The sequence below is a fragment of the Peromyscus maniculatus genome, chromosome 4, assembly GCF_049852395.1.
Source record: "Peromyscus maniculatus bairdii isolate BWxNUB_F1_BW_parent chromosome 4, HU_Pman_BW_mat_3.1, whole genome shotgun sequence".
Classification (NCBI taxonomy): Eukaryota; Metazoa; Chordata; class Mammalia; order Rodentia; family Cricetidae; genus Peromyscus; species Peromyscus maniculatus.
Window position 1 is genome coordinate 112,590,955 of NC_134855.1, and position 26,763 is coordinate 112,617,717.

A 26,763-nucleotide genomic window follows, 5' to 3' on the forward strand; every position below is an offset into this window, starting at 1 on the left:
GAAACTATGACTTCAATTACACCCTAGAATTACACTATGGTTTAACAGGGTGGTTTCCATTTGCCTGGAAATTAAAAGATGTGGATTCCTCTCCTGCTCTGTTGCCCACTGTTTGTGTTTGATAAAATAATCAAACTTCCCAAGCCTTAGTTTAATCTACAAAATGAGATCTGTTTTGTATCAATATATCTGAAGTACTTTTCATCAAAATATATAAATTATTAGCTTGTATTTTTTAAGCAAATGAAAACCTTGTGTCTCTCCTCACTTATCCACAGCCTTTGTCTGACAATTTTTTTCTTGTCCTGACAGTTCCAGGGAAACTTCCACCAGTCAGTCTAACTCACTATGAAGCTGCAAACTACAGGTCCTGGACAAAGGACATTCTAACAGTCCACAAATGCCATCAATTGGTTGTTAGCCAGCAATGTTTACTGACAAAACCATAAAGACAAAATACTCTACAACACTGATTGACTTCAGCACCTTGCAGAGAGCTCACTAGTGGGGGCCTTCCTTTAAGCTTGCAGGTAATACATTCGAGGTGTACTGTGAGCCCACTCTCTAAGCGCTGTTTGGCACTTGAAGTGCTGTGTAAGCATTTGAAAGGATACACAAACATGCCTGACAAGAAAGGTAGGGTGCTTTAGATCACTGGAGACTTAACTTTGAGAACATGCCTCTAGCAGTTTTAGAATGTGGATACCCTTGAGGAAGGTCTGCAAGAATAGAAGACCTAGAACAATGAGGATAAACTGTAACTAATATTTAGCTCCTCTAAGTTACTCTACTTTTACTGCATATATTAAGACATGAGCTCCCATGTGTCTGCTGCTGTTAAGTGTGAAAATATGATCCCACCCCAGAAAGAAGGAAATGGTGTTTATTGGCTGGGATTGACAGCTCTTCAGAAAAATCAGTCTATATTTTGATCTTCTCTAAATAGTGAAGGGATGAGGGGTCTCTTAGGAGAACTTACAGTCATGCTTTCCCAAGGAACATTACACAGCCAAGCTCCTTTCCCTCATGCTCAGCACATTTGTTTCTGTTTTTCTTTTTCCTTTCCTACTAATTCTTGTCCTTTTTTTTGTAATACAGATAATTGATTGACACAAGCTTGGATTTTAGTTATGCTTAGAACTAGATAAATGTTTGAAAAGCAATCTAAAAGAGAAGAGTGAGTGAACTGAGTTGGGTAATTAGATAGACCAGTCTAGCTAGCATAAAGAGAAGTATAACAAGTGAGAGAAGACTAGAAATTCAAGATGACAGCAGACCAGTGATATTTCCAAAGGCCCGCAGGGCATCTGGTCCTATCTGGATGATGATGAAACATCTAGGATTTCTTCATATACTGAATTTTTTAAAAAATTGTTCATACTATATGTACTCAGATATGAAGGAGTCACACTGTAATTTATGTTTAATACAAACATTTGTGATCAAGTTCTATACTTGTCACATTTCCATTACTTCAAGAAAGACCTGAGATACATCAACTTATAATGATAAATAGTTTACTTGGCTCATAGATTTTGGGGGGTGGTCTATGTTAAGAACATTTATCTTGGTGTAAAATGGCACACCTCACAGAAAGGAAGCAATATAAAAAGAAGAAACTGTTGTTTCACAGTGCCCTGTAAGGACTTTCTCCTAATAACCTAAAGACCTCTATGGGACTTTACTGTGGAATTTCTACCATTTCTCAATGATACCAAAGCAGAGGACGATGCTTTTAATACAGAGGCACTGGGGGATACCTATGATCCACATTATGGCAAATATCCAAGGAATCTTATATTCCTCTCCAGTGCACAGAAGTAAGGCTCCAAGAGGGAAATAATTAAGGCATATTCAAAGAAAGATAACTGAGAGAATGAGGACTTATCTATGAATAATGGAAAAGGTAAGGTAAAGACAGCAATGAGCTCTTCAATTCACAAAGTACCTTTCCTCAGGGATAGAGTTCAGCTTTCATATAACTAGCAAGTCAATATTGGCAATAGCTCAGCCACTAAAGCAATATCCAGTAAGCTACCGAAACCACAGAGAACTTTGAAACACAGTGTCTGGGTTTCAGAGTTATTCCCAAGAAATGTCCGTAGTCTTCCCCTAACACCTCCTTCTGTGAGGAATGGAAACAAGGAACAAGTGGACACCCTAGCTGAGTCATAACATCTGGTGAGGACTTTTCTGCTGTCAAAGAACCCGAGAGATGCTCAAAAGTGCTGTTGGATTCCAAGAGAAGCTTTTCCTGCAGGAAGGTGAGTGAGCCTCGAATTTCCAACTCAGGCAGACTATGTCTCTGAGAAGGAAGGAAAGGCTGTCCGCACTTGCACAGGCAGGTGTTTTTAAAGCAGAGAACACGCACAGGACCGCACAGCCTCTAGTGTGATGGGTTTTGGTTCCCCTGAGTGAAATGTTCAGGGATGCTGTTTGGCCCTGAAGCCTTCATCAGAACTTGGGTTCCCTCCCTTGCCGCTTGCTTCAGTTCAGTGTTTTGCTTGAATCTGAGTCATAAGCTCCTTAAGCTGGCAGGAAACCGAGAGTCGGGCTGGCAGTTCCCTCTCCCCCAAGCAGAGGGAGTGTCTTGGCTGACACCTCAGCAACCTTTTCCATCCCAGACAAGTAACAGAACCAATGGATGTTAGCAGAATGGAGGCCGGGCTGCATTCACAGAGTAGGAGAAAAGAAAACCCATCCTGGAGAAATGCATTAGCCAAAACCATGGTTCGGGGAAAATAGTTCATAGAATTACCTCAGCCATCCGCCAAATCCTTTAAATGGTTTGTGTTATCCCCCTAAGCCATCTCTGGTCAAGCTTTCACCCTATCCCCACAGGTTGCTGCCATTCTTCTTCCAGTGTCTAATTGACCCTTCTCTCTAGCAATACTCATCATTATTATATTTCTCCTAAAATGCAGCTACTCTAGAAGTTAAGTCCACACTCTCAGGGCTCACCTTACCCATACTGTCCATCTGAATGAATCAGGAAAACACTTCTTTTCTCCAATTCCAGTAAAATCCCTACTTGACTTTGTTAGGAACAGAGAAGATATGACCAGAGAGAGGGGACAAAATTATCAGTTGCTGACACCAAATCAGTTGTCAAATTAACTCCAGCAAGGCACAAGCATACCAGCAAAGAAAGAACCTGATTTTGGAGAGGAAAGTTTGGCACAAAAAAAGTTATTCACTGATTGCTACAATGTGGGTGACCCTGCGGTTCAGGGGAAGGGAATGTGGGGTCTGAACACCTGCCTGGAGAAAAACTGCCAAAAGACTGAGGAGTGATGAAAATCATGGCAGAATCTTGGAAACAATTCTGACCTCCTTCATAGATTTTCCTTTAACCAACCTGGTACTCAAGTTTAGGACTGAGACTTGGCAAGTTTTCTGCATGTAGACCTCAACAGAAAATGTCCATCTCCCCTGAACCCATCCCAACATTCCATGGCGCCTCTCTCAGCTCTGTCTTCATAGTAATCTCCCGCCATCATTTTCTTCTTCTTGGCTCTCGTCCACCTCACCCTCGGTTTCCTCAGTTTCACTCCTCGCATGTGGCACCACTCCTTAGCCAGGGCCCTGGCCTGTTTTCTACCCAATGTTCCTCTGTTTTTGTTGCCTGTGCCATTGCACAGTACCTTCTAGTTGCTCAGACCGGGGTTCTGCTGCCCATCAAGTGTTTGACCTCCAGAAGGTAGTCTTTGCCCTCCTGAATTAAGGAAGAGCAAAAACAAAATAACAAAAAGACAAAAACAAAAATCCTTGAAAATATTTTTAAAGGGTTCTTCTTGAAAAAAATACAACTTGTCAATGCTGAATGTATAAAAATAACATATCTCACTGTCTAGAGAGAACTCTACAAAACAGCTATATTTCCTATATTTAAAAAACATGCAATTTTGTTATGAATTGAGCTCTTTCCTTTAACAGACACAGGCTCTTTGTTTATTTCAGATATGAGCAGCTACACAGTTGCTCCCCAACTCAATACTAGTTATGAGAGATAACATTGAATTATTAATATATATAATGTGTTAATGGTGTCCTACCTGTGTTCAATGGGTCTTGGGAAACAGGCTCCAAACTTAATATGAAACGATTTATCCAAATTTCCAGAGCAGAGAAGAAAATACTTTCATAACTGGTGTGTTCATATATTTCGCTCATTCCTCACTTTCCAGTTGGTACAGATGGGATGCACCCTCCAATCTCACTCTGTGTGCCCATTCGTAATTTCTGAATGCCAAACTTTCTGTGGACAGAATTATCCTAGACTAACACAACCAAGCTAAAGCCTTTGTGTCTTGATGTTTGAGTACTGCAGATCTAATCCAACAGTTTTGGCTTAGGACTATGAAGGAATAATAGAAGCAACCAATCAGAGAGAAAAGATCTCAATAGCTAGTTCTGTTAGGAAACAGAAAATCCCGAGGGAGAATGTCATTAATTCAAAGAATGAAGAAAGACAAATTTGATGAAATGTGACTCAATAAAGAAAGTTATAACTGGGGCTAGAGAGCTAGCTGAGGAGTCATGAGCACTTGTTACTCTTGCAGAAGACTCTGGTTCCGTTCCCAGCACCCTCACAGGGGCTCTCAATCATCAGTATCTCCAGTTCCAGAGAATCTGTCTTCCCCTTTTGACCTCTGCAGGCATTAGGTGCACATATAAAATAACATGCAAAGCACTCATACACATAAATAAAATAAAACTTAAAGAATGTCTTAAGTATCTGAGTTCTCAGCATGAGTCAGTCTCTGAAGAAATGTGTTACCCAAGGCAGAATCAAGCATTTTCCTATAGTTCTATATATCTGTATATCTAATGGATAAACTATATTTCATGAAGAATATATTATGTCATGTAGCCCTCTGGGTTCAGCATTAGAGAAATTTTGCAGTCGAATGAATGGAGTTCATGCAAAAATAAGAATCTTGATATACCTCAAGTAGTGATATACAATTGCAATCCCAGAACTCTAGAGACAGTGTCAGATCATTGCAATTTTGAGGCTATCCTGAGCTAAATAATAAGATACAGTGTCCAATAAAACTGAAATGAATTCTTTATTTCCATTTTGAGCTGTTGAGATATTTTTCAGGAGAGGGCTTAAAACTTCTTCTTTGGTTTTCTTTCACTGGAAAATACAGGGAGCCAATCCCAAAGAATGCCTTTAAGATAGTAAGAGAATATTGTCCAGACTTTGCCCCACCCCTCACATTCAGCATCACTTTGGTATGAGCACTGATTGACTGCCTTTTTCTAATCCTTTCCACCCTCCTCTGACCCTCCAGGTACTGCCCTTCTCATATTGCTCTGTTTATCCACACAAATGGTTAACAGATTGTTCAGACCATCCTGAGATGGCAGAACTGAAGGTCCAAAGTCCTACAGATCCTGAAGCAGCTGTCAAATTGAGCATGAATAAGGAATCATTCTTACCCATCTTGATAATGGCTTATGAATATTCTTAAGTAGAAATGAAAAGGAAAAATGCATTACATTCCAAATATTTCCAGATAAAAGTCCTGAGTGCCAATGAATCACTGTAAAGAACTGTGTATTTAGTAGACTATGTGGAGTGTAAATCAATGCACCACATATATCATCCATGTGAATGATTGCCAAGACACATGCCTCTCCCCAGTACTCTGTCTTTTGAACACCTTGGCCTCTCCTACTCAGAGTGTCTACCAAGCTCTCCCTTTCTCAGCCATGGCATTTAAACTCACCAATGTCATAAGCAAGCTGGACAATTATAATTCATTCACTTACATTTTCCATCTGTCTATAATACTGTCTTGTGCTATCTGATAGTTATGTCTTAAAACCCTTCTTTCCATCATGTTGTCTTATTATGTTGGTTATTTCAAGTAAGCAAATGGGAAAAGACCCTCATGATCTGTTTTTGCCAGAAGACCAACCACTTAAAGACTTAACAGGAACTTGGACTGTATTTAATGAATTAAACTGTTCTAGATCCATGGATTTAGACTCACAATGTCCCTGCTACAGCAAAGCCACAGGCTAAAAGATGCAGTACACCTCCATAGGTTTTGTGGTGTGATCATGTATCGGGCTCAAAAATTGTGAAATTTGAAAGATGGCTCTAAAATTGGCCTGAATGGCCATTACTCAAAAGAGACATAGAAATGATCAAGTACATGGAAAGTGCTCTGCATTGCCAGTCACCAGAGAAATGAAACTCAAAGCCACAATAGATAGCACCACAGGCCAGCTAGCATGGCCATCACTCAACACAAGACAGGAGCTGGTAGGAACACAGAGCACAGAGGATGCTGAGTGTTCATGCCTATACAATGTTTAAGATTTGTGATGGCAAACAGCATGGGGTTCCCCAGATTGAAGGTAGAATGACTACATGACCTATAGCCATGTGTGTCTACCCAAAGGAAAGGAAATCAGCATGTCAAAGAGATAGCTGGATTCACATTTTATAGCAATGCTATATGTAGTAGTTAGAATACGAACCAGTCTATGCGGCCCTCAATGGGTATATCAAACAAAGAACATGTGGTGTGTGTGCATGCTCAACAAAAAACTTTTCACCCACAAAAAGAATGAAATTCTATCAAAAGCTATACCAATTAAGTAAAAACTGAACTTAAATTATGTTACTTTTACTTTTATGGTGAATATCCATACAATCGGTGGTTTGCTTTCACTTTCAGTGCAGTACACAGGAGTTGCATGCAATATGCAGTACTTGACATGAACCAGACTTCATTCTGGTGAATTTTGCCTCACTGTAGACTAATACAAGTGCTCTGAGCACATCTAAGACAGACTGGGTTGAACTGGGGAAAGCATTTTCATCTCATGATCTGTTTCTCTGGAAACAGCACTATCTCCATATTAAGGAACATCTGTGTTATATTGTTGAGAAATTTAGAGAGAGGTTTTATGTGCTTCTACCATAAAACTATAGTGTGAGGTAATGCATTTGTTCATCAGCTAAACCGAATCATTCCAGGGTGTTTATAGATCTCAAAGCATCGTGTTAGATAGGATACAAGCACCCAGTGTTACCTGTCAAATTAAAAATAAATAATCTTTACCAAAAAAATATATGAAACATTGAGTGATCTTTCCCAGGAACTACAGTTCTGTGAAGGTTGGTATAAACCGTCCCTTCAATCAACAAACCGAAGAACTTAGTCTCTTTGTTCTGAAGGCTGGGGAACGCTTGTCTGAGGCCACATTTCTTTGTATACTCATAAGAGCCTCTTGGCTAGAAACAAATACTGTTGTTCAAACTTGTGCAAAAGCCCAAGCTGTAAAAATCTCACTATTTTATATGCCAGAGAAAGAAAGAAAGAGAGTGTCTGAAACTGCAGCTAATACTAGGACAGCACCAATTACAAAATGTGTCCTTGGGGCTGGAGAAATGACTCAGCCATAAAGAGCATGCAACACTCAGGCAGGCGGTGGTGGTGCATATCTTTAATGCCAGCACTCAGGAGGCAGAGGTAGGCAGATCTCTACAAGTTTGAAGTCAGCCTGGTCTAGAAAGTGAATTTTAGGATAGCCAGGGTTACACAGAGAACCCTGTCCAGGAAAATTAAAAAAAAAAAAAAAAACAAGCATGCACTACTCTTCCACAGGACCTGGGTTTGATTCTCAGCACCCACTTGGGGTGGCTCACCAAAGCCTATATCTCCAGCTCCAGAGAATCCAAAACCACAGACTTTCTCAGGCATCTGCACCTCCATGAACATATTCACACATAAACCCAGTACATTGTGAAAGGAATTTTACCTTTTATTCAGAATCAAGTACCTAGAGTGTGCATGCATTTTCCTCTGAATAAATAGAAATGTGTTTATGTGCAATACATCCTTCTTGTTGTAATTGTTCACAAGGAACTATTCATCCTGAGCAACAAAGGCACTCAGCTCCCCACATTGTGAGATTTCTCCATCTTATCACCTCTCTACTCTGTTAAATTTCAAACCCAGGGCAAAGGGCTGAGTTTTGCTCAATTAACATGTTAAAGCAGAACTGGCCACCAGGTTCTCCTGGCATCCCTCAGTCCCTACCTATTATAGGGTATGGCTGGCACATCCCACCCTCTACCCTGAACTCTCCAGCCCAGGGCCTGGGCTGTCCTTCCCCTAGAGTCTCTTCCCTATACAATCCTGACATTTTGATTACCTGCCCTTTTTGTACCTTTAGCCTCCTAGGTACTATACCCAGTCTCCCCTCTCTCTTCCTGTCCCTCTTTCTCCACATGGCCCAGATCAATCTGGTCATATCCACACTGGACTCTCCCAGCTGTCTCTGCCTCTGGCTATGCGCTCCCTTTTATCTATAATAAGCCTTCTCCTCCACCATACCTTGAGCAATCATGTCCTTTCCTTTTCATTTCATTTCATCATTCACACCCTGCATATCCATACACACTACAGTCCACTGAACCTGTCTAGCTCGGCCGTGCACATTGGGAGTCAAATCCAAAATAGGAGAGGCTTGGAGTCTGCATCCCAATTACTTTAGCAGCATCTGACACAGGCTGCTCAGATGCCTGGGAACCTTCTCTTAGATCCCCTTTCCAAAGACTTTGGGGTTTAATACTGCTTTAGTTCAGCAAAATAACCCCACCATCTTTCTAGTCAATTCTTTTATTGTGGCTTGAGTTGGTGTTTATTCTTGTGGCTGGAAACCTGCAGAAGCTTGACTAGCACACTACCCTAAGAACTTTCTGAAAGCTATACGAGAAATGAACCCTAATTATCTCTGAGAAATAAAGAGTTCTATGGGTGCTGATGGTAAAGAAGGGGACTTTACTACTGTGTGCTGTCAATAACATAGCACTTGTCAATGCTATGTTGCTGTGGTTCGCCTTAGTTTGACTTGTGTTTATTGTTATCCCATGAATGTGTTTAATTTACATAGCACTTTCAGGTCTGTTAAATCGGGCATACTTTCACTTTCATAGTAAAAAGGGATGCTCTGATAGTAACAGGAGCTTTGTGTTTCCTCAGTCTCACCTTGTTCCCAACTCCAGTCTAGCCTAACCTCTATATTTCATGGATGTGCAAACTGAATCCAGATTAGTTATGATATGGCCAACTACTTCAAAACCTTCCTACCAGGAGGCCACTGCTTTAGACTAGACCAAAATCATTCTCACCTAACAGCCTGAGTAATAATGATTTTATTTTAAGTACAGCAGGTATTAAGGGATCTAACTTCTTCCTGTCAAGTTGTCTACTGTTCTTTCTTTAAATGTTATACTTCATTTTTATCCTGTGTGAGACTCACTTTGGCTGATAATTCCCCACTTTGAATAGAACACTCAGTTGGGATGGGTGTTAATGACCGTTCCACACATTAATCCAATTTGTCTTAATTGGGATACATTTCCCCAGGCACATAGAACTACTCTGTTTAAATGGACTGGAATTCTCAATGGGGCTGTGAAGGCTAAGGTGGGGGTCAGGGGTTGGGTGGCCAGGCCAGCAAGTACTATGCTGGCCACACAAGCATAATCCTAGGAGTTGAACCTTCAACACCCATAGAAAAAGTTCAACAGAGGCAGTGTGCACCTGTGGTTCCAACACCAGGATGTGGTGACAGAGGATTGCTGGTGCTTGCTGACTAGTCTAGCCAAACCAATGAGCTCTAGGTTCAGTGAGAGACCCTTCTCAAATAACTAAGTCAGAGAATGCTTAAAGAAGACAGTCAATGCAGACCCCTGGCCACCACACATGCCCATGCACACACATACATTAAAAACAACAACAATTATTAGAAGTAACATAGGAAGACTCCTCTAACTCACTGGGGGAAAAAATTTGTATGCCCAGAAAGTATTCCACTCCTAGAATAAAACTGGCACAAATTGTGATAAACTTACCAAATTAGCCATCTGTGGAAATAATCCATCCTGGGAGGTGACCTAGAAATACTTTGAAAAGCGGGACCAAAAGCTTTCCACTCCAGAGAACTTTAAGAAAACTAGACTCAGGTGTCATAGTTCTAAAGCAGTAAGTGGGGCAGTTGTGTTTTACCTTGTTTAAGATGATGTCATGGTTCTCTGGCAGTTGATCATAAAATAAGAATCAAATATTAAGAATGCATCTCTGTTTGTCCAGCACTGCCGTGGGAGTTAGAGCACAGGCCTGGACCACTCTGATTCTACTCAAGGGATCACTGGATGCATTCAGGCAACAGGTGTTTCCTGGACCAGTCAATTTAATAGAAATAGGGTCACAAAAAGAAATGGGGGAAGAAAGGGAAGACACAGATGGAGGGAAAGGAAAATTACAAATTAAGGAATGGGAGAAAGGGAGAATTCTGAAGGAGGACAAAGGCTTCATCTGCTAGACACAACTCTTGTGGCTACTCAAAATAGAACACAGGTAAGGGCTTGATCCTCTCCTGGATGTCTGCTGTAACAACATTTTAACAAAATTCCAATTTTAGATTATGTTTTTTCTAGAATGATCTTAAGTACAATGGTTATGAGATCAGCGCCCTCTAAAATTCAGGACTGGACCCTCACTCCTCTTCTCATAAAGTCATCAGTTAACTCTACATATTCTACCTCCTGCTTCATCTTCCAGTCTCAACCCGTCCTGGTACCCAGGGTTTCATTCACACTTCCAGATCCCAGAAATATGTCCGAGTTTTCCTACTTTCTGAGCCTTTTCATACTCCGTGCTCACTAGGCAGAAGAGAAAGCCCCCAACTGCCACCGTTAGACTTGCTGGTGAGTTTCTTAGCCAGAAAGAAAAAGCCGAGCACACTTTCTGGATTGTTTGTGCCTCTCCACACAGAATGATTTGTGCAGATCTCCTAGGCATTTTCCAAGTGACCTGAAGGTAATCCAGTGCCTTCCACTCCCCAGCTAAACCCTAAGCTCAGACATGCAGCTGCATTCTCACACTCACTTGCGCATGCTCATCCCTCTTCATAACACCTTATAACAGACCCAGGGAAACACTGAATAGATTCATAGATAGATAAATGAATGAAGTGACACAAACCACTGTCAGGGAAATCTATCCCACCACTTGAAAATAATACAAACCGAATGCTGTCTGGCTGTCTTCAGATGCTACAGAGTTGGCTATTAATTTGAAGAGTGAATAGCCATGTGAATGACTTCTAGCCATTACACACACTCAGATTCTCATTTATACCAATGTTTACATTTTGGTGCTTCTTCTACTTACTATGCTAATAATAATAATAATAATAATAATAATAATAATAATAAAGTAACATGCATTGTTTTATGTTTCTGTATTTGAAAATTGTTGTGCTATAACACTGTACCAGACCATCTTCATTTAGCAAGTTATTCATAAACTATCAAACTGCATAGGCTGGGTGTGTGCCAATAAAATACAGAGCATGTTTTCTGTTGAGCAGCTTAATATGACAGTTGTATAGTAATATGGAAGTGAGATTAATATGTTAAAATTGTGGCACTAAATAAAACACCAGGTAGTTGTCAAGTTTCTGTGGGGTATTACAGGTAGAACTGCATATATTATATGCAAGCATATATATTATATAGACATTGGATCACTAAAATATGACTGATGCATTGTCAATCTATTTCCCACACGGCAATTTCAACTGTTTCTTCGTCACAAGTATGCATCACACTCTGTAGTCACAGGGAACAATGTTAACTCTGTTACTGAGCTCTTTTAATCCCCGTTACTCATTCTTGCCTGCTATTTGCTTTTCCATCATTCTAACCAAGGACTGTGTATCATTCCCCCACCAGACATGCCCCACTCAGTCAAGCGGAAACAGGAACTTTTCCCAATCAAGGCAACTGAGCGGACCATATTAAGCAAAAAGGCTGCGAATCTAAAGCCTATTACTCACCGTTAACTGGTGATCCACTGATGATTGTTGCTCAAGAGAAAAGTTTACTAAAGCAGTACATCATCCCCTTGAGCTTCCCCACTCCCTTCCCCCATTCGGCTGTGTGCATCATTGGTGGGGTTGCCCATGTCGCTCTTTAAGATGGGCCTGACACTCATTCAGTCTCTCCAGCCTGAAATCCACAACTGCACCTCCATTCAAGCACAGGCTTTCACCCTAGAACCTGTGGGGATGGGATTCTCAGAGGCTTGGAGTGTGAGTGTTCTTTTGCTGACACCTGCATGCGCCTCATAGTCGCCCTTAGTCTTGCAAAGTCACTGGTGGAGCACTCAGGTTCAAGTTTAAATAAATACATTAATTAACTAATTATATCTTAAGAAATATATTACATGTGATTGGAGCCATGTCCTATTTTTCTTTTTCTTAGCTGGCATTCCTTAGGAATGGAAAAATATCAAAGGCATTCCCACACAAAAGCCCACACTGAGGTATGTTTAAGTGTCGAATTGAGAACTAACAAAAGGCAGGAAGCGGGGAGTTCAGAATTTAACTTGCCCTGAACTCACCCTATTGTGCCTAGGCACCAAGAAAGAACTCAGGGTCATCACTAGCTGCTTCTGTTTCCTTTCACTGTTGAGATAGTGAACTTCAAAAACTATTGATTTGACAAAAAATTTCCAAGTGTGGGTGAGCCATACACGTTGGCAACCCATGCATAACTCTAGCTTTCAAAGACATGTTTCAATCTACCACCTTTTCAAAATTACAAAGCCTCTATTACCTTTGGTGAGTCCCACTTTCTGTGTCTATTTTTAGACTCTACTGAGTCCTTTCCCTAATAATAATAATAATAATAATAATAATAATAATAATAATGAAAAGAGAGTATGCAAGAAGTGAAAAATAACAGGGACTTCATCTCAGGCAAGAATAACCATCCCGTTTTCAGTTTTAAATGAAAATCACTGAATGCATCATCAAGCTTAACACTCTCATCTACAAAGACCTCCACGTTGGGTATGATTTGATTCTTCCTGGCCATATCTCATGTGTCCCATAGGAGTAGCTTAAAATGTCTCTAGTGTATCTACAGATAGGATGGCACTCTCCTTGGAGAGATGGACTGACTTTGGGACCTGCTGTGCCTCTGTCTGGAGTATCCACTGCTGGGACGACACTACTGAGGTAGACATGTGGGTCTACTATTATGAAATAAGAATGCACTTTGGTTTTGTTTGGGGTGGGTATTGGTGCAGCGTAGGTGGTCTTTCGTGATACATAACATCACTAGGGCAGTTATCAGGGCTTATTAAGAGCCCAGGTACCACACAGAGCAGCCAGGTTTTGAGGAACTAATACTCAGGACTACAGCAACTCACACCCCAGACACTCTTCCATTTCCATGTTTTCTCACAGTATGAGGACAGACTGATACTGTAGTGGGCAGATCTCATGATGGGGTCTCCCTAAGGGAAGGTGATGAAAGCCTCTGGCTTAACTTGGAGGCCTCTGCCCTCAGAGCTGTGGTGAGGCAATACCGAGCAGCACTGACGGCACTGGACAGTCCTGGGGAAGAGTGCTTTCAAGAGAGCCACGTGGTGGGATGGATGTCAGCAGCCCCAAACAGACAGCATGTTAGCTCACTGCATTTGCTTTTTGAGGCATAGCTGAAGCTCAACCTGGCACATACAGTGGGACATGTGAGCCATTACTAAGACAAGAAGAGTAGACCTCTGGAAGCTAAGAGATGTAGGAATTCTTATGTCCAAAGACCATGTAAATAAGACACATGGTGTTCTCAGTAACTGGGTGATACTTTTAGAAGAATTTTTGAAGAAAACTCTAACCAAAGGTGAAGTGGTAGGTACAAGCTCTCCAACTGTTCACAATAGGACCTTTGAGTCATCCCTATTAGAAATATGACTATGTGATAAATGGCCACCCATAGGATATACAGAAATACTGATGTTGTAGGAGCTGCCTTTATGGTTTCTGTGCCTAGAAAGACCCTAGACTAAAGATCTGCAGATAATCACTGGAGCCTTACTCAGTCATCACCTAGCTTCATTCATTGTATAAATCGCCTGTCCATTTATGATTTTCCAAGGGAAAGTGTTGGTCTCTAAAATAGGCAAACTCCTTCCCTGGCGTTCCCTTAGCACTCCACAGTCCACTGCTGCCCCATCTCCTCTACCTAAGAAGCTCTGTGTCATGTCTAAAGGCTGTGTATTTGTGAGTTCTTTAAAAACCTCTCTGGGGCACAGCCTGCGCATCTCCAGCACGGTCTGTTACTCCCTGTGCCAAACATCCCTTTCCTAAAACACTCCCACCCAGGAGATGACTGTGCAGCATGGTTTTGTCCAATGGCATAAGTAGAAATTTGGTCAAATGGAAATTCAGGAAAAAATTTTCCTTCTCCCTTAAAAGGAACTCTTTTGATGTTCCTCCCCCTTTCCTGAGCACCTTTAATCCACTATAATTGTTAGGACAAACCAAAACCACACATCTGTCAGCCATGTAGTTAATAATGATAAGATAAAGGCCACCACCCCTCCATGTTGTATGAGAGCTGAGAACTAGATAGCATGTCATTTGAAGTTCTTCCTCAACTCTGTACCCACTTTTGTCCTTTATCACGCAAAACAAATAAAGGCTTGATTTCAAAGCCATTGTGACTAAGTGTTTCTTACAACTAAGATCATATGTAATGGACACTGTCCATTAGCTACACCACAGATGGACAGGTCATCTGGACAGCCCTGCTCCTGTTGGGCTCTGTTAGCATTTGGAGGTACTGTAATGGAGGCTTTGGAGCAGGGTCTCAGCCACCATTGCTGTCTGCACTGGGTCTCTCAATAGTCCACCTGTTTCACATGGTTCTGTGAATGTGAAATGACAAACATTTGAAATGAAGCCTCTCTACCACCCTTGCCTTAGAGTGAGTAAGCCTGTGACAACATGCAGTACTTCAGTCACAGACTTGGTATCAGCCTTGCCATGGCCTAGAAGCACAGCCTCCCAACTGGCCTGATAGACATATATGTCTTCCAAAATGATTTTAAACAAATCACCCTGGCCCCCCTTCCAAAAAAAGGAATAAAGCTTGGGAAATTTGTAACAGGATTTCTTGCATTGAAACACACTCACCTTGAATTAGATGGAGGTGGACAGCAGTGTGTCTATTGTCGCTAGATTTGTCTTGAGTTCACAGTCAAACTACAGCCCCCTGCCATCACCATGCTTTTAGGTAGAGATATAAGACAGTTTTCTGCCACTGGAATGTGAATGGAAATGCCTTCTTGGGGTTTAATGCAGAATTAGTCAAACTACAGACTACAATGCAGAAAGTTCTATCTAGTAAAGCACAGCCATCTCACTCACACATATATTACCTATGACATCCTGTGCAGGCTAACCCAAGAGTGATTACAGATTTAACAGATTACAGGCAGCCCACATAGTCTAAACTAGGTATTATTATCTGTCCCCTACACTGAGGGATAAATTGACCTTTTGTTTGAGATGTGCTAAAATGAAATGTTCTCTTCCTATTGACCATCTGGAAGAGAGGAGACAAAAAATGAAGGTATGGTTATAAGGTCTCAGAATTGGTATTTCTAAAGGACTGCATAAAGTGTGTTCTTCTACCCAAACAGACCATTGCACAACTTTTGTTCAGACACATATTACAGAAAAAAAATCACTATATTGTTCTAAGGTACTGAGATGTGGAGAATATTTGTTGCAGCAGCTAACACAAACAGGCAAAGCATACTGCTTTATATAAATATGACAGTCAAAAATTGTGTAATGATAGCACAGAAAACTCAAGGTATTTAAGACTTACATTAAAGGTTGAAAATGGCAGGAGTAACTGCTGAGAATTCTGAGAGTTCCAAACCAACCTCAAAGCCCTCCTCATGTGATATGGATTGAAAGGAAGATTGATATTTCCAGCCCAGAAGAGTCACCCCTGCTATCTGTCATTAGCCTGCTCATTTGTCTGTATTATTAAATACTGTACTGTTTTGTTGAAATGTAAACATCCAAGAAAATACTTAGTTATTCTACATTAGAGACAGCTTTATTTCACACTATTTTAAAAGGAAATCTAGACAAATCCAAAATACATTTGTCTTCTCTCCAGACAGGCACTGTTCTAGGAATACAGGAGAGTTATGCAAAGTAAGCCGGGTGCTTCTTGGGAAACCAAAGTCTCCCAGCCCCACCCCACCCCACCATGAGCATATAGCATGACAGTGAAATATTCCAAGAGAAACTCAAAGCCTAGCTGCTGCCTTATACACAGAGGCCAAGATGTCTGTGTGTCTACAATGTCCTCTGTCCTTCTCTTGCCCTGCTGTCTCCTCTTCACTGTGAGTTACTTCCCCTGAGAGAGCTCTTCAGACCCATCTCAGACTTACCTTTCTTTGTCTTCCACATTCCCCCAAAACAGTAAATACCCAGGAAACACTCATCACATTGCAGCCCAAGTTTAAGTTTACACATCTGTCTCACCTATGAGGTTCTTACAATCACTTAAAACTTACAATCACTTAAAAACTTACAATCACTTAAAAACTTACAATCACTTAAAAAAAACTTTAAAAACTTAAGAAGAATAAGGATGCTCCAGAAGTAAGACCACACAACTGCATCTTTCACCCATGGTAGCAGGGCACTGGATTCTATGTTCCAGGCTAGTAGGGAATTTTGTGAAACAATGGCTAGTCCTCTCCTCTGGCAAATCCACCAGGGACTCTAAAGTATAGAAATTAGGCAGAGAACGTCACAGTCCAGGGGCTGTGATTATTGAAGGTATCGAATATGGCAAGAGTGGTGTAAGTTTGGGGGCTGGAATAATGAACAAAGTGGTTCATAATGCCTGCTTTAGGAGGCTTGTGTTCTAGAAGTGAAGAAGAGAATTGATTTTTTTTTAAAAATTGAAATAAGTGCCAAAAGAAAAAAAAATTCAATAAAACTGGGGAAGTGCTAAAAGATTTATTTTGTTTTATTACAATTATATATCTGTTTAGTGTGTGTATAAATGTGTTTTTGTGTTTGTGTGAGTGTGTGTGTATGTGTGTGTGTATACAAGTGCTCATGCACATGTGTGCCCTCCTCACTTGTGGAAATCAAGGGACAACTTGTAGAAGGCAGTCCTCCTTTTCTGCCCTATGGTATCTAAGGATTGAACTCAGTTCAGCAGGCTTAGGAGCCCCCAGCCAGCCTGCCCAGGGGGGTGCATTTCAAATCATGCAGCCAGAGAAGACTATACTGAGAAAATGGTACTGAGTAAAGATTAGGAAAAGCTGATTGAAGAAAAGATCAGCTCAGCAGATTCGAGGATGGACAGATTTGTTATGGATGTAGAAACAAGCACGAGGCCAGGATGGCTGAGTACCATCAGTAAGTGATGTAGATGAGGGCCGAGGATGGAGTGTGCCATTCACGTGGGACTTTCCCCACCATTATAAGTTCTTTTCTCTTTCTTCCAATGAGATAGAAAGCCTGTGGAAGTGGGGACAATATTGGAACAGAGAAACCTTAGAGAACTCTTGTCACAGAACACGCTTGAGATGATGTCACAGAGGACCAGGGTTAGCCAAAGAAGGTGGTGGCAAGTACTTAGATTCCTGTGACATTTGAAAGGCAGAGCCAACAGGCTTTGCTTGTAGAACAGGAAAGCCGTAGGGGGGAGTCAAAGAGAGCCAAAGCTTGGCACTGAACATTTGGGATGGGGTGTGGGGTGTGGGGTGTGCTGGGATGTGGAAAGTGGGCAAAGAGAGTGCTGTCAGATGGAAGCTTCACTTGGGATTTAGTTGAAACGCCGACGAAGTGCAGACTCTTCCAAGCATCTCCTTCACTCGGGCTGTCTCTGGCTTTGGCTTCTTACGTCCTATTTTGAGTTTTCATCTTCCGAAGAAAGGGTTAAGAATCGCGCTCCTGAAATTACCCTGTGAAAGCATGAAGCACCGTGACTCTTGTCAGCATTTATATGTGGAAACCCCAGCATGATGCCATCAACCCCAAGGAGAGCTTTCCTCTGGCTTTGGGGAACTAGGGAAAGGAAACACGATTTCACAGCACCCTGGGGGCTCTTGGCCAGAGCAGCACAGGGTAGATTCTTTGCAGGCTAGTATAGTGCCCTTTCTGGAAACCCTCACAGTTTGCTAACTCTTGGAAATGGAACCACCCATCATTAAATCATAACCTGAGGGGACAAAAAGTAACAGCGGACCGCTCATGCCTACCTCTCTTTGCCCAGAAAGCATTAAGAGCAGCCACAGAAAATATGATTTCAACTGAGAAGATCTGAAACCTGTGGATTTCCTCTTTAAGGAAACCAGAGTCCATCCTTGCAACCCATCTCCCATTTCCAGCACATCTCAAAACCACCAGCGCTGTCCTCACCACTCCCAGCCATCAACTTCTGGGAGGAACAGCTGTCACCACAAAAGTCATACTGGGCCAGGACAGCCAGCTGGCTCAGGAATTCACAAACAAACTAACCTTGAATTTTATTTTGAGCACCAAGGCTAGCTAGCCCCTTGTGTTCTTCAGAGCCATCTCTGTTTTTACTCTATGATAAACAAACACCAACTCAAATGTCATATTGAGCTGTATTGTGGGGTTTCAAGGCCACTACCCCCCCCCATTGCCTTCTTTGCCTCAAGTCTTTACATTTGCATACAAAGCAATAGGTTTCATTGTGGCATTTTTATACTCACTTTGTTCTTATTCATTTCTACCCCCTGTGCCTCTTCTCTCCCCATACCCTCTTTTGAGTTCTCCTTTCATAAAGGAAAGCTTTTAACTCTTGACAGTGTGAAGACTTAAGCAGCCTAACTCAAGCCTCAACTGTGATGCTTGGGGGAAGAGGCTTGGAAACTGTTGTCCTAGTAACAATTTAGTGATCATTTTTCACAGTGCAGACAGAAGTCATGGAACTGGCAGATGACATAATCCCGGTATTTTAAAAGATGTAAGACACCAACAAGCGTATGTGTTGCTGCACAGCACCACCTACTGACCAGATGTGGAATGGGCATGAGCGAGGACTAGAACCTGAGAGCGGCAGAACCACCGAGAAACAGGAGATGGGGAGAAGGAGGAAAAAGAGAAGGGATGGATTTAGATTAATTTTCATAAAATTCCACATTCCAGTGATACAGAAGCTGAGCTCAGAACATCTAATAAAATTCACAAAGGGAGCAAAGGACCCACAGATCTCTTTATAGGGAAACCCACTTTCACATTGTCCAAGTTTAAAAAATAATGACCCTTTTGTAATGATCAAGAATAGACATATAGATAATGCAACTGAACAAAGATGCCAGAAACTAATCAGCATGCCAAGTCCACTTCTTTTCCCCAAGAACACAAAGGCATTTGGACAGAGAAAGGTTGGTATTCAAAATGTTCCATTTGACAATTATACAAAATACATATAATTTAATTTCATACCTCACACCTTGTATATAAGTTAAATAAATATCTATATCTAAATAAAAATATAACCATAAAGTTTCACAAAGAAAAAAAACAGAGGGAAAAATCTTTGTGGTCTTGGCTGGGGCTAAGAAATCTTACATATAACAGCAAAAATGCAGTCATTAAAGAGAAAAATTAATGAGCAGATAATATGAAAAGCACAAAAAAGTATTCTTAATCAACCACTCTTAGGTGTAATACAAACTTCCTTCAGCCATAGTTTAATGACTGAAATGTGTCCTAGAGCACAAACCAGGTTCACGGTCCACATCAACCCTGAGTACACGTTCATCATGAATGCTCTATGCCTCCAGGAATGTTTTCGGCAGTTAGTATAATAGTAGTAGTGGAGTGCTGTTTTAGCCCCTGTTGCTTCCTCTTCAGACTGCGAATTACATTCTCATCCGCCTGTGGAGCGTACCCTGGCTCTGAGACCCAGCACCAGGGAAAAGAGGTCAGACCTCGCCACCTACAGGCAGAACATGAACCATTCTGGTGTTACCATGCCAGGAGGAAGGGTCAACTAAGGCAAAAAGGAGGGAAAATCACTACAGCCTCCTCCACTGCACTGAAGGTCATGTTGTCACATCCCTGGTGTCCTTGATGTTTTTATTCTGGGTTCCACTAATATGTTTCTTGGAATGCAAGATTTTCACTTATTAACAATAATTTCCTGTATGTCTCTTAACATGTCAAAAATAAATCCATTATGTTCATTATGTTGTAGAGACAAGTAAGACGGAGGACCCACCTAGAAGAGCAGGATGCCTAGGAGGAGAGGATGTGATAGACCCATTATGGTCTTGCTGGAGTTTGCTCAGGAACCCTGTCTCTACTTCCCAGGGCTGGAATTTCAGCTTGATAGCCATGCCCAGCCAACATTTGTAAAGGGTCTGGGGAAGTGAACTGTCCTCTTGCTTATGATACAAGCCCTTTAGCCACTGAGCCATCCCCTAGGCCTGGTGTAGGGAGTTTCAGTTCCCAAAAACGTGAAGCTTAATGCTCTCTGACTTTATAGGACCTTGCCACTCTAGCTCTGCTACTTGATGCTTAGAAAATATGAAAACTCCGTGAAGATGTTTTTAGAATCTAATCTTGATTTGATTGGTCTTTGGGTATTCTGAAATATTAACCCAGATAGTGCCAAGCACAAACAGTGGAGAAAGCCTTGAGACTTCCATCCTTAAATGGCATTGTTGATTGGTGTGTTCCTCATTACAGTGTCTGAGTGGCCAGCAACTAAATTCTGCTAGAATGTTCTCAAATGGACAAAGAGCCAAGTGTGTTAGTCTCCACCATCTTCCCTAGCTCTGACATTCAGTGCACTTTGAGATGGGATCTGACCATCCTGACTTTAGATGGAGGTTATTTTAGATGTAGTCATTATTGACTTCCTGGGAATGTCCTCAGGGAAGTACCTGAAGCATCCGCCTTGTTATTTCTTTCCATGAAACTTTACTATCCATAGAAGACGCTTATTACTAAGACTCAGGATAGTCATCTGTATTATCTACTTTAGTAACTGCTCTCATCAGTCATATAAATCTGAAGATGCATGTAAAACTATATAGCCACTAGCTTAAATACTTAGGTAAATAAATGTTTCCTCAATCCTTGAATCTATAACAAAATGAGGGCTAAAATCTTACAAACCATACCATGTTTTTGATCTATTACATTTTTTTAGATGGAAATATTATTTTCCGCAAATATTTTTTTTTTAGATGATCAGGTATGGTGCTGGGACATTAGCCCAGAGCTTCCATCCTGATCTGCAATTTAGAGGAAGAATGAGAGAGCCTAGGTCAGATGTGGGGCTTTATTTGTATTTAGAGTATGTGCATGCATGCATGTGTGCGTGTGTGCGTGCGTGCATGCGTGCGTGCGTGTGTGTGTGTGTGTGTGTGTGTGTGTGTGTGTGTTCAGAAGACAACTTGTGGAAGCCAGTTTTCTCCTGATATCACGTGGGTTCCAGGGATGGAACTCTAGTCACCAGGCTTGGTGGCCCACTCCTTTGTCCTGTGAGCCATCTGCTGGCCCCCAAAACAGAAACTCTTGATGCTTTGCACTGGTTGCTCTTACTTGCCTTTCTTCTTTCATGGCTGAGTTTGCCTTCCCACTTCTCCACCCTCTCAGCACCAAAAGACCTTGGGCTCCAACACCGAACTCCCTGGTGCTCCTTTTTTCCTCAAACTATGCAGTTGGTGTCTCTTTTTGCCATGCTTGGCTCCTTTTCATTTGCAGATCTCCATGAGAATCTTTGCTAATAACCACATGGCACAGTTAATACTAGGCTGTCTTGAAATATCCTCTGCCAATGATATTAATTCAAAATTCTCCAAGTTAGCCTCAAGTGGCTTCTTAGGACAAGGGCAGAAAGCAGCCACACTCTTTGCCAAAATATTGCAAGAAGGGTCTCCAGTTCATTTGGTAATGCACCACTCTGAAGTTTCTTATGCTGAGCCTCCATAGTCTACATTGTTCTCAGTGTGATTGTCTTCCAAGATCCTACTAGGATTATCCTTAAATGTTCAACTACTTTCCTAATCCAAAGTCCCAAACAGTAGCATGGTCAAGGCACTCCTGGTATGAACATTCTGTCTTAGTTACTGTTCTGTTGTTGTGAAAAGACACCATGACCAAGTCAACTTATAAAAGAAAGCATTTAGTTTGGAGTGGGGAGGAGATTACAGCTTCAAAGGGTTAGTTCATGACTCCCATGCAGGGAGTACAGCACTGGAGTAGTAGCTAAGAACTTACATTTTCATCTGCAAGTTGGAGGCAGAAAGAAAGGGTCTAGCCCTGGTGTGGGCTTTTGAAAATCTCAAATCCCACCTCAAACTCTTAATGCTTCCCAGAATAATTCCACCCACCAGGAACCAAGGAACCAAATTGAAATAGGGGGTGGGGGGCAGTTTCATTCAAACTACTATTTCCCCCCACTAAAAAAATTAAGCAATACCTTTGCTCACTTATCTCAAATAGAGACAAACTCCCAGGTAGAACCCCAAGGGCCTTTTGCAGTATCCTGTTTCGACTCGAACCTTTCCTCATTATTACCTCACTTCCTGGTGTTCCTTGGAAGTGGTTCCTTGGTAAATTACATGGACTCTATCCTCATCTTGATAAAGTGTTTCCCTGGATCCCCATTGTGGACACCTGCCTCTCCATGCCTGTTAGACAGTGGTACTGAAAAAAAAAATGTTTAAAGAAAAAAAAGCACTGAAATCCAAGCAGTTATCACAATTTCACTTCTCAAGCAAAACAGCAACAGAAGCATTAGCTATTTGAACAGGTTTTCCCATCTCAGTGAGTTTCCTTTTCCTGTTTCTACAGCCTCAGGTTAACCTGGAGGTGACAGGGGAGGAGAATCACAGAGGTGACGAAGGGTTAAAGGAAGCAGCCCCGGAGGAGAGGGACAGAGAGATTGTCCAAGTCATCAAGTGTGATTAGTTTTTCAGCAGTGGAATCAGGAGCAATTCTACTGAAACAAAAACTCCAGGACATTTTAAGAAAATAATTTGCTTAACTATGATAATTACTAGAGCTATTTAATTGCTTACATACACTTTAAAGTATTTTTTTTCTGAAACTGTCACTCAGTAAAATATTAATCTAGACTAGAACTGCTCCTTTACAAGATATGTTAAAGGATCTCCTTCACTCACTCTTTCTTTGAACCATTAAAGTTATTATACAGCAAGGAGCAATTTTCAATAATTTACCCCCAAAAAATAATAATAATAAGGTAGCTGTGCACTGCATGTGTTTGATTTAAGGAGAAGGGCTTCCCTTGCAGGACCTCACGAACGTACAAGGTTCAATCATAGCAGAGCACTAATGAACAGGCTCCTCTCCCAAGCTGGGCCCCTGCACAGAATGACTTCATTCAGGGCTACTGCTCACGCATGGAAAGTGTTGGTTAAAAAAATCCCACAGAGTTCAGCCAACCTTTTCCTAACTCCTACCCCTCCCCCGCCTTATTTGTCTTTCTGGTCGAAGTCAGGAGTAACATAAATATTCATCAGCTGATGTTAGCAACTGTGAAGTTATGAATGAGGCCATGCGACTTCGTCCCGACCCTGTCTACAATATGGCAGCTTCTCCATGCGACTCCCAGCCAGAGGACACTTTGGGAACTCCCCCACCCTACTCAAAGGCTTTTCAGGTTCAGCGATTCAGCCCCTTTGCCTTTTAATGCTCTGAGCAGAAACTCTGTCTGCTTAATGTTTACTCTGGGGTTATAGGAGAAGAAAAAGAAAAACACTGCTTTGCCAAGCTTTAAACTTTTAGATGCCTTGACATAACGGGTGCATATGTCAGTAGCTCAAAGCATCAGCAGGTCTGTAGACAGATGCCACTGTGGCAGGGTTGTTTTTTTTTTTTAATGCCACTGTGGCAGGGTCTTTTTTTATATCAAATTCCAGACAGATACCTGGGGCATTTATTGTTCAAAGAGCAGAGAAAATAGCCAGAGCTTTGATCTCTGTCTACTGCTTGACTAATTATCCAGACAGGTGTTCAGAAAGGATGTTGAAAGTTCTTGAATAACAGCACTTCAAACAGGTCCTCAGTGCTGAGACTAAATGGTGGGGGGAGAGGGAAGGAACTGCCTGACAGAGGCCTGCAATGTAATTAGTCTTTCTTTAGTACGTATTTCCCACAAATTATTGCTTTTTAATATGGACTCTTAATTTTCCAGTTTCTAGCTCAAAGAAATTTTAGTGGAAAATTGGGTATGAATTTTGGAACCAAGATGTCGTGTTAATATTAGGAACCCCCCATCCAATAGTGTGTAAACAAGAATCAAACATGCTTCCATAGAGATGGGGAAGTTTGTCAACATACAACATTCTGCTCTCAACTTTGTTACTGTGTGTTACTAAAACTCAGCATCTGGTCTTTCCTTGTCTCTGGAGAAGCGATGCCTGTGTTACAGGTTCATTGGATAGATCTAGAACTCAACAGGTATTCATAGCACGTGTCACTGTAAGTGCCACCCTTAGAAGAGGCTTCCTGGAACTGTTCTGTGCTATGTGCCATGAGCTTTGAACCATGTACACTGGTCAGTACCCTTCTCTGTCAAGGGCCTGTGTTCTTTCCAGGTTTCACCACTTCCCATATCTTACAGCGGAAATAATTGTCTAAACCACAGAACCAAAAAGATGGAGAATGGGGTCTCAGGTGTTCAAATCAGGACCAGATCTTAAGCTGGCAAGAAACCTAACTGGAACAGACACTCATAGCCAGATTCCTGTCTCTGTCTCCATCCTGGTGTCTGGCCTTGCCAAGACCAGAATGGGAGCCAGAGGCAAGTATTCAACTGTATTCTCCGTGGCTCTAGTCCTTACCAGAACAAGGCTGATGAAGAGCCATTAGAGGGAGCCATAGGCAATGACCTATAGGAAAACTACCCAGGAGACAGCAATGATGGATTGTCATGCATACCCAGAGACAGCTGGGAAGCCAGCTGAGTTAGCAAAGGCAAAAAAAAAAAAAAAAAAATTCCTCTCCCTCTAGCCCTCTAGCCCTCTAGCCTGATACTGAACATTCTGACTGAGAGTAACAGAGAACAAAATTAGTAGTTGATCTTATGAAACTTTTTTTAAGTCATATAAGATCACAATCTCAAAAATATTTCATTTAAATCCTTGTTACTATCCTGGTGTTATGGAAGAAAGTGGCCTTACAGACAGTGACCTACAAAATCTACTTATAAATGATTCCATTTCTCTGCCTTCATCAGCAAACTTGACAGAGTAAGAGGGCTTCAGATCAGGACAAGCCCATCCCAAGAACAGTATCAAGGTGGCTTTTGGAACTGAGGGCTGCATTGTGGCAGTTATTTCCAACTCATGTGTGAATGAATTCCTTTTACTGTTGATCTTGAGATGCTTGTTTCATATAGTGCCTTCAGCATTGTAAAACGAAAAACATGATTACTCCATTTTGAAATTGGTCATTTCAGGTAAGTACTACTTACCTGAAATCTATACTTCTACTTAGACTGATTTAGGAGAGTTATACCAGGGATTTGCATACATAAATTTTGCATTTCTTATAACTCGAACTTTTTATTGTAATGAAGCTTCAGTTATTGCTCATTTTGCTACAGTTAGTCAACTGACCTTGGGTAAATCATGTACTTTCTGGATGCGTTTTTTTTTTTTTTTTTTTTTTTTGAACTTCAGATGAAGGGGCAAGAGTTGGGAGTTCTCAGCATGCCCCTGAACCTCGGCCTTTTCCTATATTGTATCCGTATCCAAAGCTTTCATAATAAATACCTGGACTGGGAAAAGTAATTAACTTCTTAAAACAACTTAGTAGCAGGTGGGTCTCATCAAAGCACAATACTTCACTTTAAGCGTATGGGAATAATTTAGGCATGCCAACAAGAAAGCAAACAAGAAAGTAAATTTGAAAGAATGAGCAAATTCACTTTGTTAAATTTCCATCATCCCATGATCTTAAATTGACAGTCATTCTGGGTCACTGATGGGAAGCTGAGCAAACAAAGAAAACAGTACTTAGACTCTAGACTAGTTCCTGAACACCATCATCTCACAGTTGTCCCAGGATGCTACATTCACAAGGCACTACAAGATTAAAATCCAAGAATAAATGCATCTTCCTTTGGTATCAATGGGGAATTCATTCTAGACCCTTCACAGAAACTAAATTGCACAGACATTCAAGTCCCTTGGTAGAAAGGCATAGGATTTGCCTATAAACTACACTTACCCTCCAATATATTTAAAATCATCTCTAGATTATAAATACATGATGAAATACAAATCCTGTACAATTGTTATACTGTAGTGCTTGGCCATGGAGGCAAGAAAAGAACATCTGCACACACTCAATGCAGGCATAAGTTTGTTTGGCCTATGGTTAGTTGGATCCATGGATATGGAACCCACAGATACAGATGGCTGATTGTATGTTTCCAAAACTTCTTTTTTTAAATGAAAATATAGCCAGAAAACAGGAGTTGGTTTGTAAAATAGTACAAAGATAGGGTTGCCAGGTTTCCCACACACATATACCAGTACAGAGGGCCAAGTTAAACTTGAATTTCACATAACAAGTGATATTTTGAAGGCATGTCCAAAACATTGCATGGGATATATTTTTACTACAAATTTCATTGTTTCTATAGAGTATCTACTGTTTTGTTGCCAGTAAAGTCATCATACATTGGGAACAGCATTAACTCTTCTCTTCCCTTTACACAATACTGAGGACCTAGAGTGTCCCATATTCATTTCATAGTGTTTCTTCCTGAACACATTTCTTAACAGGTCAAGAAATGAATAAGTGAGCAGCATGAGTTCAGTTTCCTCATTATCTTGAGTAGGAGATGGAAAAACCAAGTGAAGTTTACTTGGCAACAAA

The 26,763-nt window shown here is 41.2% G+C and overlaps 1 long non-coding RNA gene across 1 annotated transcript; it reads right to left on the reverse strand.

Annotated features, from left to right (window-relative positions):
* Nucleotides 1–1,072: 1,072 nt before the first annotated feature.
* LOC121828851 (uncharacterized) lies at nucleotides 1,073–22,422 on the reverse strand. The gene is made up of 2 exons (XR_013050783.1): nucleotides 18,606–22,422; nucleotides 1,073–17,831 (listed from the first exon to the last, which is right to left on the reverse strand). It is a non-coding gene; the product is annotated as an uncharacterized LOC121828851 (long non-coding RNA).
* Between the last annotated feature and the right edge of the window lie 4,341 nt (nucleotides 22,423–26,763).